Source organism: Cetorhinus maximus, chromosome 13, assembly GCF_964194155.1.
Source record: "Cetorhinus maximus chromosome 13, sCetMax3.hap1.1, whole genome shotgun sequence".
Lineage (NCBI taxonomy): Eukaryota > Metazoa > Chordata > Chondrichthyes > Lamniformes > Cetorhinidae > Cetorhinus > Cetorhinus maximus.
In genome coordinates this window covers 109,643,696-109,663,989 of record NC_135891.1, presented here as the reverse complement: position 1 = coordinate 109,663,989, position 20,294 = coordinate 109,643,696, and the positions used below count along the sequence as shown (strand labels likewise).

General features: G+C 45.7%; 1 protein-coding gene and 1 long non-coding RNA gene across 2 annotated transcripts in view; both read left to right on the top strand.

Annotated features, from left to right (window-relative positions):
• LOC144688937 (TLE family member 5-like) overlaps nt 1-20,294 on the top strand; it is a 647,395-nt gene that overhangs the window by 52,098 nt on the left and 575,003 nt on the right. The gene's annotated exons all lie outside the window — the stretch shown is intronic.
• LOC144689251 (uncharacterized) lies at nt 4,342-13,939 on the top strand. The gene is made up of 3 exons (XR_013578608.1): nt 4,342-4,645; nt 10,618-10,748; nt 13,839-13,939. It is a non-coding gene; the product is annotated as an uncharacterized LOC144689251 (long non-coding RNA).

Here is a 20,294-nt window from a genome sequence, read left to right as displayed (position 1 = left end):
AGTGCACTGGAAGTCGATGCTCACAGAGCTCAGTGAAAAATGAACCAGCCCAATGAGAGTAAATTCCACTTCTCACAAATTTTGACGGGTCCACTAACTTGTTGGTTAAACAGTTATTAAAACTGGGTGAGAAGCGAGACGTTTTTTTTTTAAAAAATGGGGGTTTTTGGTTAAGTATCCAAATTCAATGTCACCAGAGTTTGCTCAATTTGGTGGTCCCATCGTGGAATATGTTGCTGTAGCCCATTCGTCGTGATCCCCTGGCAATAAAATAGTCAAAGTTACTGACTTATAATCGATTTCAGTGTGCTCCCGTCCTCACACTGATATAGATGCTAGAGAACTCTTAGGAAGATTGTGTGTGTGTGTGTGTGAGGAGGAGGTGGAGAGGGAAGGAAGGAGAATGGACCAAAGGGAAAAGAGGTAGGGAGAGGAGGAGGAGGTGAGGGAGGGGAGGGTGAAGGATGAGGGGTTGGATGGGTAGGAAGAGGAGGTGAGGTGGTGAGGGACAGGAAAGAAGGGAGGAGAAAGAGTGGGAGGGCAGGAGGATGGGAAGAAAGGAGAAGGGGAAAGACGAGGAGGAAGGTAGGGTCATCGAACAGATGCTCCACCTGTGCCTGTTGAGAGGGATGTTGGAGATTTTGGGAAACTACAGAAGAAAAGGGGTGATTTCTCCGAGTGCTGTGATTCACATCTCCCAGTATCGTTAAAAAGCAGATGAACTGGTCTTTTTTTTCATTATTCTTTCATGGGATGTGGGCATCGCTGGCAAGGCCAGCACGTGTTGCCCATCCCTAATTGCTCTTAGACTGCATGGCCGCTGGGCCATTTCAGGGTGGCTGTGGGTTTAGAGTCAGATGTAGGCCAGGCCAGGTAAAGACAGCAGATTTCCTTCTCTGAAGGACATTAGTGAACCAGATGGGTTTGTACAACAATCGATGGTAGTTGTCAAGGTCACATTTACTGAAACTAGCTTTCAATTCCAGATTTTTATTAATTGAAAACCGCAGTATAAATCTTGGTGAGATTCAAGCCCCAGTTCGTTAGCCTGGCCCTCTGGATTACTAGTCCAGTGACATTACCAGTGCACCACCCATCTCCCCATACCTCATTGTTGTTTATCTCATTGTTGTTTATGGGATATTACTGGTTCAAAACATTTCTCTGGAAAGACAGCAACTGGACTCGAAAAGTGCATCCATTGTGTGAAAGGGCATGGAGACATTTTGTTGAGATTGTTGCAGGCTGGCCTTTTCCCCTAAAATGTTTCTCATGTTTATAGCTACAGTTCCCAAAACACAATTTATGAACTGAAACCTGCATCTTTATTCTCTATCTTGTATGAGTTGCTTACAGCCTAATAATTGTTTAGAATCACAGTAACCCACCAGAGAACCCATTGGATGTCCATCACACACAAGGTAAATACTCCCATAGCAGCAGACCACCCCAGCCATACTAAAAGCACTTATGTAGACTTATAATTAAGTCAGATGACATATGATTTAGTCAGTCTGTTCGCAACCTTGGTGTCACATTTGATCCCTCAAGATGAGCTGCCGAGCTCATATTCATGCCATTTTTAAGGCCGCCTCCATAACATTGCCCAAGTTCACCCCAGTCTCAGCTCACCTGTGGCTGAAACCCTCATTCAAGCCTTCATTACCTCTAGACTTGACTATTCCAATGCTCTCTTGGCTGGTCTCCCAGGTTTTACCCTTCATAAACTTGAGGTCATCCAAAACTTTACTGCTCGTGTCTTAACTCACACCAAATCCTGTTCCACTATCACCCCTGTGCTCACCGAACTGTGTCTTGATGTTAAAGTTCTCATCATTGTTTTCAAGTCTCTCCAGGGCCTCACCCCTCCATATCTGTGTAATCTTCCCCAGCCCCACAGCCTGCCAAGATATCTATGCTCCTCTATCCTTGCCTCTTGAGCATCCCCGATTTAAGTCACTCCACCATTGGTGGACACACATTCAGTTGCCTAAGTCCCAAGTTCTGGAATTCCCTCCCTTCACCTCTTCACCTCACTTTCTTCCTTTAAAACACTCCTTAAAAATTATATCTTTAACCAAGCTTTTTTTCATCTACCCTAATACCACCACCTGGAAGTTCCCCTCCATGCCACTCACCATCCTGACTTGGAAATATATCGCCGTTCCTTCACTGTCGCTAGGTCAAAATCCTGGAACTCCCTCCCGAACAGCACTGTGGGTGTACCTACACCACATGGACTGCAGCGGTTCAAGAAGGCAGTTCACCCCAACCTTCTCAAGGGCAATTAGGGTTGAGCAATAAAAATGCTGGCTTAGCCAGCGATGCCCACACCCTGTGAAAGAATTTTTTAAAAAACAGTGTCCGTGATAATGGATGACAGGATTAATTGAATAACAAAAATCATGAGGGAACAGGAGGTGATTGTGAGACTAATGCAGAGACCACAGCCTGGGTCCAGAAGAAGTGTACATATCTGCAGCAGAATCGCAGAGGAGGAAGGGAGCAGGGAAAATGTGGCAAAGGGGAGAGGGCTCCCATGGCCTGGGATTGTGGGGGAAGAAAGCCAGGCAGACACACTCCCGTGCTGATTGTGAACTGAAAGGTATTCGCCAGCCTGTGCACCAGCTCACACCTCCTCCACACAAGTACAGTTTCCCTCCCAGATTTTCCAGTGTTTTGCTTTTTAACTGAGTAGAGCATCCTAACAAAAAAGCACCTTCCGCCACCATGCTAACCAGAGGTCAAGGTGAATTTATTAACAAAAAAATGATTGGATGGAAGCAATTATCATGAAACTAATCTCATATCAGTGTTCAGATGGCAAGTGACAGTTCAAGCCTCTCTACCATTACTGATGACATCATCTGAGCTCATTGAAGGGACATTCATACAATTTCTCAACCATTAATCCTGAAATGCTCTGCCTGTTATTTTCAAGAGTTAACTGTAGGTTATCACACAATAGATCTGGAGTAGTTACTTAACCACTGCTAAATTAAAAGGAAAGTCTCCAAGAAGAACTTTTTATTCAAACCATTGGCCTCTATTATATTCAGAGTAAATATATTGATTTGCCGTGGCATTCTGGGAAAGGTATTGATTTATTTTCACCATGGGGACATGCCACATTAGCCCGCGGGCTGCTCCCACAACATTACTGATAGAGAGCAACTATGTCCATTCCTGAATAGTGTCATTGATTGCAACGGAGACTATGACTGCACATTAGCTTGTGAGTTGACCCCGATCCTCTCCAGCTGACTCTATAAAAAGATATATCCTGATGAGTACAATGCATATGCAACATCAAGAGAAAATGCTATGGGACTTTTTAAAAAACATTTCTTCCCTCCTTTTTCCAAGAATTTGTGTTATCCATTCTACATCCTTGCCTGAAGACCTTGACTCCTGTCTGGAGAACAGTTCCACTCAAAACTCCACTTTCTCAAACTAAGGAACCATTCTTAATATGTGAATGTCAGCAAACTATTCCATTTGAGGAACTCCACTGATGAGTTTGAAGCTATTCTCTTGCAACTTTGACACAACCATACCATGACAGGGTTGCTGGCAGCCATCATGAGCAGAAGTCTTGACCAGTAAATGTTCCTCACTAACCCAAGTTTGACGAGGACAATCGTATTAATTTTACAGTCATTCTGTCAAAAATCCATTAACTTAGCACAACCTGGTGATTAAAAATGAAGCCTTTCTCTTCTATATTTCACAGCTGTCCTTTGGCTGAAGCAGCTAGGAGGAATTTGCCAAGATATAATTTTTATTTGGAGGAAGTGTCCCCTGGACTTCTTTCTGCTTTGTATACCCAACGACAACACCAGACCACACCCATTGCATACAGCGTTGCCAAATTACTTAATGAGAGCATTGCTGGGTTGGTTGTTCTCAAATGTCCATTATTACTTATTGCATATTTCATAGGGCGTCTTTAGTGAGCTTTAGCCTGACTCTGTGCCAGCCCATTCAGAACTGGGCTCCATACTGTTGGTACGTAATATTCATACTAGAGACCAAGAACATTCTATTACTGTAGTTTGACTTACAATCTGTTGTTGGTGACTGAGAAGTTCTGTCTTCAGAGAGTAAACTTCTGAAGTAACAACACAAAATATATTTTGATCTGAGATTAACTTCAAAAGAACCTGATACGTTTTCTGCTTTGTGATAGATCTGGTCAGCCTGACATCTAAAAAATATTTATCATGATACATGGCACTTCTTCAATCTTTTTTCTGTGCTAGCACTGGCATTCTGGAGTTGGATAAATACCTTATTGAGAATGGGACTCATCGTTATAAGGACTGGAAGCAATGGATGGCAGTAGTCCTCTGCCATGGGATTGTTTTATGGGACACAAGTTGGAACTTCACAGATCCTGTTTCACACGCTGTTATTACAGAAGCATGTTGTGTATTTTTCAGGGTACACTGTGGAATATATTAATGTGGAGAGACTAGAGAATCTTGGATTGTTCTCCTAAGAGCAGAGAAGGCTAAGGGAAGATTTGATAGAGGTGTTCAAATTCGTGAAGAGTTTTGATGCAGCAAATAAGGAGAAGCTTTCCAATACTAGAAGGGTCTGTGATCAGACAACATATTAAAGATACTTGATAAAAGTGACAGAGGTGAGGTGAGGAGAATTATTATAACCTGAAATGTACTGCCCGGTGCAAATAGATTCAATAGTAACTTTCAAAAGAGCATAAATATCAGAAGGGGACAAAACTGCAGGGCTATGGGGGTGAAGCAGGGGGTGGGAATAATTACGTAGCTCTTTCAAAGAGCTGGCACAGGCACAAATTACTTCTTTCTGTGCTGTAAGATTCTATGATTCTTTTAAGAACCAAGATCCATTGTGCAAGATATCATAGAGCAGGATTTCCCGGTTGGCGAGTGGAGGGGGGCGGGGCCCGCTTGCCGACTCGTACAATGACGCGGGATGATGGCGGGCGGAACTCCCGATGTCACCCCGCCCCATTTAAACTTTCCGGTAGGCGGGGGCTCAGCAGAATCAGCTGGGCGCCCGCCGACCTGTCAACGGCCAATTGAGCCCATTGGCAAAGTCGTTAAAGTAATTACTAGACCTGCCCGTCCAACCTTAAAGTTGGCGGGCAGGCCGGGAGCCCTGGCGGGCATTGGAAAAAGCATCAAACCTCATCCACGGGCGGGATGAAGTTTCATGTAGGTTTTTAAAAATGTAATTAAAGTGATGGACATGTCCCAACTCATGCAACAGTGTCACATGAGGGGACATGTCAGGGTAATTTTTTTTTCTAATTTTTAAGATTTTTTATTGTGGAGCTGATCCCCCTGAGGCAGCACTTAGCCTCAGGGAGATGAGTGCACTCTTTCGTGCGCATGAGTGAAATATCGCACTCCCGGCTGAGGGAATCTCCCCCCGCCCCGCCCGCACAGGGAGTGCTTCCTTGTGGACGTCATGCTGGGTGGGGCTTAATTGGCCCACCCATGTAAAATGGCGGCGCGCCCCTGTTCAAGGGCGCCGATCGGAGGCACGCCTCTGCACGCCCGCTCCTAAACCTCCCCCACAACGGGGGGAAAATTCTGTCCATAAGTTTGAAATATAGTAGAAATAAGAAGTAACAAGAAAGGAAGAAACTTTGTTTTTGTTAAAGTGAAGAGTTTGATTTTATTTGAATTTCCTTTAATGGAAGCATGTTAAGCAGCACTGTGAATCAGAGTTACATTGGGCAACATGGAAAGATTTGGACATAGATCAGATGAGAGAGGGACACAGGAACATGTTATGGGGCCATTGGTAAAGAGGCAACAGGCTATCAAGTTGCTTGCTGTCCATGTTATGGGCACCGGTTGGGATATCATATTGACTGTGCAAATGGGATGTCACATTTCCTATATTGCTCCAGTGACTACACTTCAAAAATACCTCAGTGGCTGTAAGGTGCTTTGGGACACCCTGAGGTCGTGAAAGCCTGTCTTTTTATTGGATCTGTAAGTGCTTGATGCCGATTCTGGATGGAGATGGCAGCAAATGTTCCATTCCACCAGCAGCCATCCGTCACTTTGCACGGAATCCTACGCCTCCAAATCAGCAACAATCTGTTACAGTTCTGTAAACCTCACGGTGAAAGGAATGTCGAAGGCAAACTTTAAATGAACTTTATAAAAGTTCCTCACCCCAGACCAAACATAATCAGTGTCTTTTTGATCACCCTGACTTGTCACTGGACGAACCAACATATGAAAAAGATAAAAACAAAAAGCTAAAAGCTACTGCAGATACTGGAAATCCAAAACAAAAACAGAATTACCTGGAAAAACTCAGCAGGTCTGGCAGCATCGGTGGAGAAGAAATCAATTAACGTTTCGAGTCTTCATGACCCTTCGGCAGAACTGAGTATAGTTAGGAGAAAGGTGAAATATAAGCTGGTCTAAGGTGGGGGGGGGCGGGGGGAGAGAGAAGTTGAGGGTGGGATGATTGTGGAGATAAGCAAGCAGTGATAGGAGCAGATAATCAAAAGATGTCACAGATAAAAGGATCAAAGAGATGTTGAAGGTGGTGATATTGTCTAAGAAAAGTGCTAATTAAGAATGGAAGGCAGGATACTCAAGGTACAGCTCTAGTGGGGGTGGGGTGGAAAGACTAACAAAGTTTTAGTTTTAGATTTAAAAATAATGGAAATAGGTGGGAAAAGAAGAATCTATATAAATTATTGAAAAAAAAGGGGAGGGGGGGAGAAACGGGGTGGGGATGGGGGGAGGGGGAGTTTAAGATCTAAAGTATGAAAAAGAGCACATTATCAACAGGCAGGAATAACTGGGAGCAGAGGAACACTGAGAAAAAGATAGGGCAGATGGAATTACATGAAGAGTTATACAAGTCCCAAAGGGGTAATGCACTATCGGGGCTTCACTCTAGCTACATTGTGGGTCTATCCAATAAATGACCAGAACCTCTGCTGCAAATCTTCACACAAGGGAGGTTAACTGTGGGATCAGAAGTCTAAAGCAGCACATCAACCGCATATAATTACATTTTATGTTCAAATTCCACATGATATAGCCATTGAATATCCAATTGTTTTTAGATCTGCATCACAAAAATTGAACTTACTCAAAACCTACCACAAGAGCAACTTCAACACCAACTTGCACTGATAAAGCTCCTTTAATGTACTAAAAGATCCCAAGATGCTTCAGAGGTTATCGAGCAAAATCTGATACTTAGACCTGAGGGTTTATTAGGTCAGATGACCAATAACTTGGTCAAAGCGGTAGGTTTTAAGGAGCGTTTTAAAGGATGGAAGTGAAGTAGAGAGGTAGAGAGGTTCATTGAGGGAATTCCAGAGATTAGGGCCAAGACAACTGAAGGCACTGCTGCTAATTGCGGAGCGATTAAAATCAGGGATGGGAAAGGGGCCAAGTTCGGAGAAGTGCCGATATCTTTGAGGGTTTTAGGGCTGGAGGACATAGAGAGTCGGGGGGAGTCTATGCAGCGATTTGATAACAAGGATGAACATTTTTTAAATAGAAATGGTCAATGTAGACTAGCGAGCACAGGGTGATGGGTGAATTGGACTTGTTGCGAGTTAGGAAAAGAGGGTTTCCCTGCCAGACACCTTAAAACCAGCTGAAACTAACAGAATGTAGGTTCTCTCAGACCATCCTGACCCCAAATCGATAGAATAAGTGGAATGCCCACTTGATAAAGACATCAGCAAAGTCATTCACTCTGTTGTTATTTTAATACGTCAACATGAATCTCAGCAACCCTCAGGCAGAGAGTGTGGTTCAGTCCCGACAGTGACGAGTTAATTAGAGTATAGCATCTCCTCTTCTTAAAGGAATGTCTCTTCTGTCATTGTGAAAAAATAATTATAATTGTTCAGTGTAAGTCAACGGCGTGGTACTCCCAGGATAAGAGTTACGGCTCCTCTAACACTGTAAATGGGTAGATCAGCTGCAGGATATTTTTAATCTAATATAATTTAGGGATGAGCGACAAAGGTTGGCCTTTACCGTGACGGTCACAAACCATGTAAACATTTTTTTAAAAATATAACGGACAGTGGAGAATTTTATGAATGTATGCCTCCCATGCATATTGGGGAATTGGTAGAATGTAGCCAATAATGTTCCCTCATGAACATAGTACACATATTTTCCTAACCCGCACAGATGGAAACACTCATAATCCCTGCCTTTTGTGTATTATAATGCAATACAATAACGAGGAGCGCACCTATGATTTATTGATGTTCACAGCCTGGGCCCCCACAGCCTTCCAATAGATTTAACAAACTCATTATATAATGCTCATAGATCATGTTTCCCCTTCTGAACCAATGATATCAAGGGACGGGAAAAATATGTGACCAAATGTAAGAAGTTGTTCTTTTCTCAAGCTCCTTAACGGCTTTGCCCCATAAACTGATTGAACAGAATGTGTCAGGGTTTGCGCCTGATTTTCATATTTGAACCTCATGTGAAGTCTTTAAGAGTCGTCAGTGCTTCCCATATGTCTTCATAATGGCCTACGTAAGGCGTGATACTTATCAGGTGTGTCATTACATTTAATGTACTAAATGTTTCGTGTTTAGTCGTGCTGATGCTCGCTCCGTTTTTTTTTAACTCAGTAAATTTTTCGAACATCCTCAGTGTTATTATATTAGCAAAACAGGAACACCAAGGTTGAAAAGAGTAGGAGAGAAGTTGAGGTAAATCTTAGTTGGGGTTTTATAAGAAAGAGGAATGAAGAATGTGCAATTTTATGGTACCTTTCATGCCTTCATCATGTCTCAAATCACTTTACAGCCAATGAAACACTTATCAGGTGTAATCACCGTTGTAATATGGGGAGACACGGCAGCCAACTTGCGCACAGCAAGATCCCACAAAGAGCAATGAGATAAATGTAAATGATGTTGATGTGATGTTGGTTATTGGCCAGAATGCCAGAGAACTTCCCTATTTTTCTTTGAATTGTGCCTGGGGACAGTTTAGGGGCCTTGGTTTATTGACTCATCTGAGGATGTCACTTCCTTCAGTCCAACGCCCCTTCAGTATTGCTCCATGGCTCTGTGATCACACCTGAAAAACCTGTAGTGTGTAAAAGCAAGATAAACCTGAGAGAAGGGAGTTCCACGTTTTTGAGACCTTGGAAAGGAATATATTGCAGGAAGTGTCAATGCAATGTTCTCAACCCAGAAGAGAAACTGAAGGCACCCTTCAATTTTTTTTAAAAATTCATTCATGAGATGTGGGCATCGCTGGCTAGGCCAGCATTTATTGCCCATCTCTAGGCAGGATTTAAGAGCCACCCACATTGCTGTGGCTCTGAGGTCACATGTAGGCCAGACCAGGATATTAGTGAACCAGATGGATTTTGATAACAATCAGCAATGGTTTCATGGTCATCATCAGAGTTTTGATTCCAGGGGCAGAATTTTGCCCTTGTTGGGCAGGATTGACGGGGGCGGGCGAGAGTGGTCAGGAAGCTGCCCGCTGCCCGCGATCGGAGCCGGACCATGATTTCACACTGGCAGGCCAATTAAGGCCCACCCAGCGTGAACGCCCGGCTGGAGAACCTCCGAGAAGGGGCGGGCGGGGGCGGAGCCTGTTGTCCGCCGGGTCCAATGGCAGGCCGGCAGCCAGTCCCAAAAAGGCAAAAACAGTCCCAGGGAGGCTGCCCGCATCGGATTTGCAGCAGCGACATGGCTGCAAACAAGGATGCAAAGACCAAGCGGGAGGTGAGGTTGGCTGGACACTCAGCCCCCCCCATTTTTCCAACGAGTGCCTCACCGCCCTCCTGGAGGAGCTGGCTGCCAGAAGGGATGCCCTTGTCCCCAGAGATGGGAGGAGGAGGCCACCACACCTCACCAAGAGGGCATGGGAGGAGGTGGCAACCCAATTAAGCATCCACAATGAGGTGCGGTGTTCCTGAGTGCAGTGCTGGAAGTGCTTAAATGACCTGCCGCACTCAGGAAGGGTGAGTACCATGTTGGCATGGGTCAGTGTGTTGAATTGTTTTGGGCTGGTCATCTCCCCATGGAGCTCAGGGGTGTTAGAGTCTGTGTGCCAACTGTCAATCACGCCGGAGCTGGCCAAAGGGGTGACAAAGTGTCTTGCACCTCCATGGGGCCATGACTTGGATGTGCCCTGCAAGGTGCCCCTCAGCTGGGGTTGGTCAGGCTGCAATGGCGCTGCTGGTAGAGAGTGCGTTAATCAATGCTCCTCTATCCTTTCAGGAGATGATATCGCATAACAATATTGAGAAGTTGCGGATGGTCTGAGGACCCCCACGTCTCCTCATCCTCTCCCGTTACAAGCAGGAGGCCTTGGAGCTCGAGAGGTGCCATGAACCTCGGTCAAGTGGCCGCAGTGAGGCAGGGGTGTCAGATGAAGGTAAGAGTGCAATGCACTGAGGTGAGAGTTTTGGCTTGTGCAATCGTTCTAGTGTAGTCTCTTCATTGATGGGAGCCTCGAATCTGGAGTCCCCATTGATCATTGAAAGACGATGGCACCATGATGCAGATCTCATTGTCTCACAGGGTGCCTGGCATGTACAGTGACAGTGTGATGACTTTAACTAATGACATGTCCTTCTTCTCCCTTTTAGGTTCACCAGCAGGCATTCGCTCTTCGGACCCTGAAGGGCCACGCCTGACACCGGAGGACCACCATACTCCCCAAGCACCTGCATCAAACCCACTCCCTGGACCAGGCACCAACGCAAATCCCAGCACCTTGGTGGGCATTAGTTCATCAGCTAGTATCTCAGTGCACAGCGGTGAGGGCATTTCACACTCGCTTGAGGTGCAGGCAGAGGCAGAGAGTGCCCAGGGCGCCAGCAGTCAGAGGACTGCTGGAGACCAGGACGATGCTCAGTCAAAGGCTGATGATGGGTCTCTGGAGTCATCCATTAGGCAGCGGATGCTGGATACCCAGTGGGGTGTGTAGAAGGATCTGGCGGAGATCCAAGAGGATATACATGCCATGGTCTCCATTGTGGAGGGGTCCCTGTGGAGCATGAATAATGCAATGACCCTCATGACCGAGCGCACTGCCTCTTCCATGGACAGAGTGGCGACTCTCATAGAGAGGCTGCTCCAGGGACAGAATCAGGGATTCCTGCACTCAGACCTGCAAGCCCTCACACAGGCACTGATCTCAGCTGGTCAATGTCCATGTGTGAGGTGGATGGAGCACCCAGTATCCCAGCTAGGCGCCCGTCCATCAGTGGTGAGCAGAGGTCCAGAGTGACCTAACGTTGGCACACGAGCTGCCTGTCGTCTCTGCGGGCTCCTCTCAGGGCGCTCTGGATGATGGCAGCAGCTCCTCCGCCCCTCTGCCAGTGGCCGTGGCACCTGATGAGGCTGCGGTGACTGGGGAGATGCCAGCCATGGCACTGGCCACTCCCTACCAGGCGGGGCCAGCACAGGCTCCACTGGCCAGAGGATGACCACCGAGGGCATCAAAGCCAACAGGACAGCAGAGTGAGCAGGCTGTCACCAATGCCGGTGCCAGCGAGGGGGGAACACCTAGACATAGCACCCATAAACATAAGTTTAAAGCACCTTAAGCACAAGAGGGGCTGGTCATGGGTGATCTTTTGTTCCTCCATTTTTTTTAATGGTGTGGCTACCAACACCAGATATTGTTCCGTTCAATACTATGTGAGTTCCAACATTAAATTACATTTGCTTTTCTGTTTTGCCCTGAGTATGCTTCATTTGTTTTGTAGGCACAAGGTAGGCCAGTATGTAATTCTGGACGTGGGTGGCTCGAAACTTTATTGCACAAACACTGAGTGTAACTTGGGGACCAAGGAAAGGGTCATTTCTGAGATCCAGGATGGAAGCGGCAGCCCTGGCAAGAGGTGGTAGTCCTTATTCGGCAGTCTAGCTGAAGGAGCGTTGGATCAAGGCATCCCTGGTGTCCCTGTCTCCCTGGAAGTTACCGAGGTATGGTTCCACACCCTCAGCGTTCCCCTCACCATGCCAGCCAGGCTGAGCGAGCCAGAGGCTTTGCAGCGATTGCTGGGGAACCCAGCCTGGCTGGCCTCATCCGTACGGAAATGAATGAAAGTCAATACCCGCTTGAACAGAGCTTCTGTCAGCAGCCTGACGCAACTGTGGACAGCTGATTGGGAGACTCCACACAGATCCCCCCACTGACCCCTGGGAAGAGCCGGAGGCATAGACGTTGAGGGCCGCTGTGACCTTCAGAGCCACTGGCATGAGGTGTCCACCCACACAGTCGGAGCTGATCTCAGGCCCGATCATCTGACAAATGGAGGTCACAGTATCCCTGGAGAGGCGGAGCCTCCTTCAGCATTGCACGTCGGACATATTGAGGTAGCTGCATCGCCGCCTGTAAACTCTGGCAGCAGGATAGCGGCATCTTCTGTAGCCCCTTCCGCCTTGGACTACCTGCTGGCCCTGCGCCCCTTGTGCCTGCACCCCTCCTCCCACATGTCTCTCCCCTGGACGCTGCATTGGGACATGTGGCCTCCTCTCCCTCCTGCCCCTCTCTTCCTCCTCAGAGGAGGTGCCTCCAGCGGAGACCACAATCCCCATTACCAGGGAAAGGGAAGGGAAAACTGTTTGATACCCGGAAGGGCCCACATGGTCCGTATCCTCATGGGGCCTGGAAGACACCAATGAGTCCAGAAATGGAGCCTGGAAATGCTAAGAATGAAGCCCCAATCAGAGATTAAGCTGTCAAGTACCAATAACCTACCAGCAGCAACTTATCTCCAGAAATCCTCACTACTCACATTGACAATGCTGCTGACCCTTCTTATCCCACTCGTGGATGAGGTTTTGCAAATTGTAGGTTGGCCCTTGTCAATTGGGTTGTCAAGGGCCTTAATTGGCTTCTTAATTAATGGCGGGCGAGACTCTGACTCCCGCGCGCACCCACTGACCGAAATATCATGTGAGTGCACAGTGACGTCAGGATGCTCGCCCAACGTCATCGCGCGTCATTTTACACTCGTTCTGTGGGGGGAGGAGGGGTGAGCACCCACGTGATGAGCAAAAAATTCTGCCCCAGACACCAAATTTCACCATCTGCTGTGGTGGGATTCAAACCCGGGCCCTAGGTTTCTGAAATATTGGTCAAGTAACAATACCATTATGGCCCACCTCCCCCAAGATGAAGATATCCAAAACAATCTCTGTTTTGCTTTGTTACCATCAGTCAATGTTCTTCAAGGGAAAGATAATGGCACTTATTTGAGAAAGTTGAGTCATATCATTCATTTTCTTTCATCCAGATTTGTTCCAGTCACCTGAACATTATCCCCACTTTATTTTGGAAACTTTGCAAGAAAGGAGGGAGAGAAAAATCAGGGAACTACAGGCCGCTCAACCTGACATCTATTGTTGGGAAAATGCTGGAATCTAATATTATGGACGTCTTAACAATGCACGTATGCAAACAAAGCTTTTAGAAAGGGAAATCACCTTTGACAAACTTATTCGGCAGAATTTTCTGCCTGTCAGGCGGGCGGGCCGGACCCAATCTCCGGCAGGCGGGGAGCTGATCCCCGCCAGAGAAGCGGGCCACACTGCCATTTTACGTGGGCGGGTCAATTAAGGCCCCCACAGCGTGACATCCGGCGGGAAGCGCTATGTGCTCCCTGTGCGGGCGGGGGGGATTCCCTAAAAGCGAGAGTGCGCTCTTTCGCGCATGCGCACGGAAGAGCGCACTCATCTCCCTGAGGCTAAGTGCAGCCTCAGGGAGATCGCTTGCACTTTGAAAAATGTTAAAAATAGAAAAAAAAAATTCCCTAACATGTTCATAATTTGCTTTTCTTCATTTTCTTCTGCGCAGAGCCAATTCCCGGCCTGAAGACGCGAAAATGGACGAACTTTCCTGGCCGGCACACGCGCACAAGTCCTGAGGCCGAACCACAACTCCAATTTAAAGTTATGGTATGTATTTTTTTTTGTTTCATCACAAAATCAGGCTATTGTAACGTTTACTGTTTTACTGTGTTTTCATGTGACGTTTGAATCTGTTGTTTTTGACATAGACCGCATTTTTAGGCATATCAGGATACCATGGAGATGCATTCGTGTGGGAATGGGGCCCTCCTCAGCTATCATAAACATTCCACTTAACACAAAGTTGTGGGCAGATCTCCTGGGATTTGACTCATCGGGATTTTCCTATGGTAGGGCGGATAAAGAAGAACCCGTAGGCGTAGCCAAACTTGGATTTCCAAAAAGCATTCAATAAGATGCTACACGAAAGGTTAACACACAAGGTAATGGCTCATGGAGTTGGGGATAATACATTAGCATGGATACAGGATTGGTTAATGGACTGGAAACAGAGAGTAGGATAAACAGAGTATTTTCGAATTGGCAGGCTGTAACTACTGGATGCTGCACAGATCAGTGCTGAGGCCGCAGCTATTTACAATCTAGACGACTTAGATGAAGATATCGAGAGTAACGTGTCAAAGTTTGCTGACGATACAAAGCTAGATGGGAATGACCAGAGAGGCTGCAAAGAGATACAGCCAGGTTAAGTGAGCGGGCAACAAGATGGCAGATGGAGTGTATTGTCGGGAAGTGTGAAGTTATTCACTTTGGTAGTAAGAATAGAAAAGCAGAATAGTTTTTAAAAAGTGTGGAACTTGTAAATGTTGATTTCATAAGAGACAAGGGTGTGCTTGTACAAGGGACACAGAAAGTTAGCATGCAGATACAGCCAGCAATTTGTAAGCAAAATGGTGTGTTGGTCTTTATTGCAAGGGGATGGGAGTACAGGAATAAGGAAATCTTGGTACAATTGTCGAGGACTTTGATGAGACCACACCTGGAATACTGTACTCAGTTTTGGTTTCCATATTTGAGGAAAAATATACTTGCATTCGAGGTGGTACTGTAATGGTTTACTAGACTGGTTCCTGGGATGACAGTGTGGTTCTGTGATGACAGGTTGAGAAAACTGGGCCTATACTCTTTGGAATTTAGAAAAATGAGAGGTGGTCCCATCGAAACATATAAGGTTTTGAAGATGCTTGACAAGATAGAAACTGAGAGCTTGTTTACCATGGCTGGGGACTCTAACACAGTGTCAGGATAAGGGGTTGATTACTTAGGACTGCGATGAGGAGAAGTTTCTTCACTTAAAGGGTTGTGAACCTTTGGAATTCTCTACTCCGGAGAGTTGTTGACTCTCTATTACTGAATATATTTAAGGCTGAGATAGACAGAAGGGATTTGGGGAACAGAGAGGAAAGTGGGGTTGAGGCAAAACATCAGCCATGATGGTATTGAATGGCGGAGCAGGCTTGAGAGGCCGTAGGGTAAACTCCTGCTCCTAAACTTTACATTTTTATATATCTTGCAAACTCTCAACATGGCTCCTACCACATCACGGCACCAGAGATTGATGTGTTGAAATGAGTCTGGAAAAGGATCACCTTATAAGTCCAATCACCTCAGTGGTGAGTTCACACCACATGAACTTCCCTGTACATAATCCATCATGTGGTGACATCTGCACCAAAATAATTATGTTTTGAAAGAGGTTACTTGTACTTAATTACTGGAAACTGTACTTAATTAGTGGAAAGCTTGACTGCTAGATCATAATTTAATGGCATTTATTGGAAATATATGGTTGGCGGGTGGGTCGGCCAGGCGGCCTTTGGATTTTTGAGGAAACCTCATCCAAGGGCGAGGTGACGTTTCCGATCATTTTTTTTAAAATAAAAATGTTTGGGCAGAATTTTTTTCATCAACGTGTTTTGGTCAGTGCTTCTTATGTCTGGAAATTTTTTCTGGGATTTTGAAATCTTTATTTTTGATGCTAAAATCAAGCTTTCATTGCGCGCTCCCCCGCACCTGCACAGACTTCAGCGCTTGCCCTCCTCCCGCCACCCCCCCCCAACCCCGGCAGTGCCGAGCCTTTCAGCGCCCCTTTCACGCTGGCTAGCCGTGAATTGGCCAGCCCAGCGTGAAATCGCGGTCAGAGGCCAATCACAGGCGGTGGGCCATTTCCCAGCCACTCCCAGGCCTGCCCACCCACACCTGCCCGACGACCTCCAAATCCTGCCCATGAGTTCAAATCCCCACTGCCGTGGCTTTGCAGTTTAAATCCAGTTAATTAATCTGGAATAATAAACCAGTAGCAGTGATGGAAAACATGTAACTACCAGGTTACTATAAAAATCCATCTGGTTCACTAATGACCTTTTCGGAAGGAAACCTGTCAGCCTTACTCAATCTGGCCAATATGTGAATTCAGTCCTACGGCAACGAGGCTGATTCTTAACCACCCTCTGAAATTCCCTAGCAACCCACTCAGTTAGAAAATAACTGACCACCATCATCTCAAGGGCAGTTAGGGATGAGCAATAAATATTGGCCTAGCCAACTGTGCCCACCTCCTGTGTATGAATAACAAAAAGGAATGATACTATTAATGTTGTCGAAAAACAAAAAAAAAATTAATTTTCGCATCAAAGTTAAGCACTCCTAGGTTAGGCACAACATAGTTAATTGTTGCGATCACTCCATTTTGCCATGACAACATAATCCAGCTTCAAAAGACTGCCCTCTACTGTAGCATTGTGACATTTTTCCACTTCGGTCATCACCCATCTTGAGCTCTCCATCGGTACTCGAACCAGGATGACACTGTGGTTGGGGGCGGCGGGGGAGGTTGGATTTCTTTAGAGCAACTCCTTTTCCTCTGCCATAATTTTGGTGAACATTGTAACTCGCTTCCATTGTCTACCACCCCCTTGGCTAACACATACAGTAATGTCCCAGTATAACACATTCTAACGCAAAGCACATTGTTACTGGCTCCTTGATTCAGGGAGAGGTCCTCTTGGGAATATTCCACTATTCAGGGGTGATCTTAACCAAGCCCTGCCAGGCAGGAAACAGGCGGGCTCATGTCAGATGCCCGGTTTACACCATGCCCAACCTCACCCTCCATTGACTTTGTAACGGAATAAGATCAGCCAGGGCATGCAGCAGGCATTTGATCTGAACTCGCCCCATTTTCACTGGGTGTGTCAGGTTATCTGAGCTGGATTTTTTTGCCAATCATTTTTCACTGGTGGGGTGGTGTGGGGGGGCGGGGGGGAGGAGGGGGTGCGGTGGGGGGCAGGGTGGAATTGCAGCATGAGAGTGAATTTCCCATATACACAGTCAGTGGATGGGGTTACCTCCCATCATCAGGAAAATAAACCCCACTGAATCGTCTTTATAAAGAATGATTTCATTCCAACTATGAAGATGTTTGTTCTAAATTCTTTGTGACTGTTTTTGAATTAACTCCATTTATTGCGGTGTGGTGCCAGTGACCCAGCATCTATGACATAAGCAAGTACAGGGCACTCCATCACGTCACAAGTAGAACTATTTAGATTCCTGAAGTAAGATATCAGGGTATTTATTAACTTGAATATGTTATCTCTATTTAATTATGCAATTAAACAATGAACAATCTCCACTGATAGTAAAGTGAACATCTGGGGCACTCTGTATTTCAGATGTTTCTTACACTGACAATTAATCACAGAAATATAATTAAAGTTATTTTAATAGGACACACTGTCACTACTTTGGCTGGGATGTGTCTTTCTGCTGGTAACGAACAAGCTAATACTGACAGTTTTCCCTTTCAATACATTTATTATTTGTGTTTACAGTCCTCCATGGCTCGTTAACTCTTTCTGGTCTGAACCGTATGTTCAGCACAAAAAACATATGAAGTGCAAAGTGGCAGCCTTGGCTCAATGGTCACACATTTGCTTCTGTGTCAGAAGGTCGTTGCTTTAAACCCCAAACCAGAGACTACGGCACATAATCTAGGTAGCACTTCAGTGAAGTACTGAGGGAGTGCTGCACTGTCAAAAGTGCTATGTTTCAGGTGAGATGTTAAACTGTGATCCTGCCTGCTTTCTTACGTGGACGTAACCGATCACTGGAGGAAAACCAGGCAGTTCTCCTGGTGCCTTGACTTATAAATGTCCCTTAACCAGCAGCCTGAGAAACAGATTAAATTTGCTACTGTGTTTCTCTACAATACAAGGTGGCTATACTTCAAAAGTACTTGGTTTATTTGGATACTTCGAAGACATAAGACATAAATGCAAATTCTTTATCGATATGAATGGTTTACAACAGCAGACAATGACTTAGTGACCCTTATGTATAAAATTACACCAGGGCTATACACTCTAACCAACCAAAGCTAAGAAAGTCCAAAAAGGGAACTATAATGATGACGCCAGATTAAAACTTAACATCAAATTGATACTGTGAAACTTGAAGCCATATAATCACATGGATTTAATTTGCTCTTCTACACTGACTGCACATTAAATGAACATTCATTTTCCCCTTTTTTTTTTCTTTCTTCATATTTTCAGGAACACACAGATGCACATACTGCAATGTTTTTTTGCCTGGAGCTTAGCTGCATTACATAAGATGTATGGCACAGAAACAGGCTATTCGGCCCAACCACTCCACTTGAGCTTCCTCCCAACTTTCCTCATCTCAATCTACCCTTCTCCCTCATGTCTTGATGGGTTTGCATCACAGATGGAAGGATCTGACTATAACAGTTTGGGTTTTCTCTCACTGCGTCACATTGTATTCACAGTTTTAAAAAAACAAAGTCAGCTTCTTTAAACAGGCTACAAGCAAATTCCTTGCCAGACAATCAGATTATTTGCCATTTCTAACGCATGCATACTAAGTGTGAACAGTAGCCTTTAAGCTGTTGACTCATTTGCTCTAGATCTTGATTTCAAATTCCCATCCCCAACACCCACTGAGGGAAGGAAATGGTTGAACGAAGGGTTAAACTCTGAAACAACAATCCTGCTACGTTCCCAGCCACTGGGCTACTAGATGCCAGTGAGAATCGGGGGTCATTGAATTCCCCACTCCAGGGTTCCTATGATTCAGTTAGGGCCTGTAATGAACTTGACATACTAGACAGGTTTCTTACTTGAAACAGATAACATTATTACAGAGCTCTTTTAGAAGCTACAGGTCCACAGTTAGAAAGCTCCTGATTGCCCACGCTTAGGGCTCTTTCGTCAGTACAGTCGCAAGACCCCTAAAGGCAGTAGGAAAGGTTATACCTTCAATCACCAGGACCCCAATGTTCTTCTATCTGGTGCAAGTCCGAAAATATGGAGACCAGGGTAATCACCTGGGGAGCATTGGCAGGATTGGGGTGGCACTGCTCCGTGTGTTGGATGTCAAGAGGCCACAATGAGAATAAAGCTGAAATAGTTGTCTTTAACTGAATTGAAAGGCTGTGGTTTATGGCCACTGTTGTTCTCTTTGGAATTTAACAACTTCTCTCTATAAAATTTGAAAAGTCCAGTAGCCCTATCTACCACATGAGGAAGTTGAACACCAAGACAATATGCACAATGTCCTGGCCACCATACATAGCATGCTGGAGCAGTGACTAGGCAAGATGGGGGTATCATCTCTTGTATGAATATGTCCAATTCAGGTGAGTAGCCCCATTACTGGCATGGCTGATGTGCTAGACCACAAAGTTCATCAGAGGGGAAATGGTGCCAACATAGCGTCTGCAATGCTGATTTTGTGATCCACAGACCAAGTGATCTGGTGGAATAGCCCTGATTACTCTGATTGCTGCTATGTCTAACACAGGGTCCAACATCCGAAGGAATAAGTTGTTTAGGGCTGGGACAGTCTAGAAAAGAAAGTATAGTTGGCTCTGAGGCAACACCTTTGATTAGATATATGAAGGCTAATCACTGGTAGTGAACAAGTGCCCACCAGCAGTCATCTCAATAAGAGATGTCAGGTATAGGATATTATTATGCAAAGTGTATCATATCAGACCAATGCATTCAAATGTATCAAATTCTCCATTCAAAGGCAGGAATCCTGCACAATGACTTTGTGACATTTACTGAGACAATGGCCAGGATTTTATGGCCTTGCCATGGTATGTCTCCCCCGGCGGGTGTGGCAAGCTATTTCAATCTCCATCCAGTTCAGCGGGATGGTAATATCCCGTCGGGCGGGAGGGGCCGTAGAATCCGGGCCAATAGTCTGGATTTTCAGAGTCCAGTGGGAGTGGGGTCTGAGGTTGACAGACATTAACATCGCTATGAGAGAACAGCTTGCTGGTGCACCAGCATCTTTCCACATGCAGGCCATTTGCAAAGAGCCCAGGCCGATGAAGCAATGTCTGCCTGACCACTAGGAGTGTGCTCTCCCACCACTATGGTTGAGGCTCCCGTATCCACCTCCATTATTA